Source organism: Rhinolophus sinicus, linkage group LG05, assembly GCF_036562045.2.
Source record: "Rhinolophus sinicus isolate RSC01 linkage group LG05, ASM3656204v1, whole genome shotgun sequence".
Classification (NCBI taxonomy): domain Eukaryota; kingdom Metazoa; phylum Chordata; class Mammalia; order Chiroptera; family Rhinolophidae; genus Rhinolophus; species Rhinolophus sinicus.
Window position 1 is genome coordinate 95,321,400 of NC_133755.1, and position 1,434 is coordinate 95,322,833.

A 1,434-nucleotide genomic window follows, 5' to 3' on the forward strand; every position below is an offset into this window, starting at 1 on the left:
CTAATGCCGGACCCAACAGTTCACAGGACCCTTCACAGGGGGGGGCACAAGCTCCGCCCCCATCACATTGGGGATATAAACAGCACCTGGGGAGTCTAAGACCAGCTCAGCAATTGAAGACTTGAGCTGTATCTTTGCAGAACTCAGCACTACAGAGAAAACTAGTGGGGCCCTGAGCACCAAACACCGCTCTAGAGGAAGGTCGCGCTTCAACACCTGCAGCCCCCCTAGCCACAGCTCCGCCATGGTGACCCCAGGACCTGGGGCTAAGAACAGCAGGTGGTTGCAGGCACTGCAGCTCCCACTTCAGGTCACATCTGGGGAGGTGCACCCAGGCAGAGCCCCCTTCCTTCCAGCCCAGGGCCCAGCACCACGGCCAGCAAGCCTGCCTTGAGCGGCGCGTCGTCTGTCTGGGCCTCCACCTCCAGCCGCCGCCTCTGCCATGGGCACAGGCAGGAGGAGCTGTGCCCCGAGGGCGCCCTCAGCGCCTGTCCAGGGCTTGGCTGCACACAAAACTGTTGGGCCATCTGACCAAGTCGCTTTCCTCCAGGTCAGGATCCACTCTCTTGGGGCGGAAGAGGAAAAGGCAGGACTGAAAGAACAGCTTCTTGCTGAAAAAGCCAGTGTCCCCCTTCCTCCCAGCTGGACTGCAGGGGGGGTCCCGTTTAGCCACTCAACTCAAGTCTAACCCTGACCTCTGTGATCTGGAAGCAACCTGAGTGCCCAGAGATAAAGTGTCTCATTCCCAGCCCTGCCCTCAAATCGGGGTGGTTTGAGGCAGTTGGGGTACTCAGGACAGTAGACAGATGCCCTTGTCACATTTCCCTCCAGTCCTGCAGCAGGCAGCCACTCCCCCACACACACATTTGACTTTCCCCAGTTACCTCTCAGAACCCTGTTTCTTCTCCATAACTTGTAATAAAGCCTTGTTCTTGTTCCTCCAAAAAAACTAATAATAAATAAATAAAAGACGCATTTATGGGACACAGTGCATTTTTGAAACAGAGATGTTAAACCATTTCTCTGAATTAACTTACCTCTCTCTACCTGTCTCTTTCTTCTTTCTTTCTCTCTTTCCCCAAATGTGATTTCTGGGACTATTGCACCTTAGAAGCCCTACGGCTCGAATGAGAGTTTCCTGAGGCCCATTGAGAAGGATCCTTGAAGGAAGGCCGTGCCAAGTTCATACGCAAGAAGAAACATGATATCCATTAGGGAAAATCAATTTCCAGCAAAGCTCGAAATACCTGCCATTCCTACCACGTGCTGGTACTGTGCTAGCTACCTGACATATGTTTCCTTTTCATGTTTCTTCTCACAGTAACCATGTTGATGGAGACACGCATCTCAATTTGCAGATGAGGCTTAGCTGCTCACGATCCCACAACTCACAGGAACCAGGGTTAAGTCCCACACTCCAAATCCCCTGGTCTT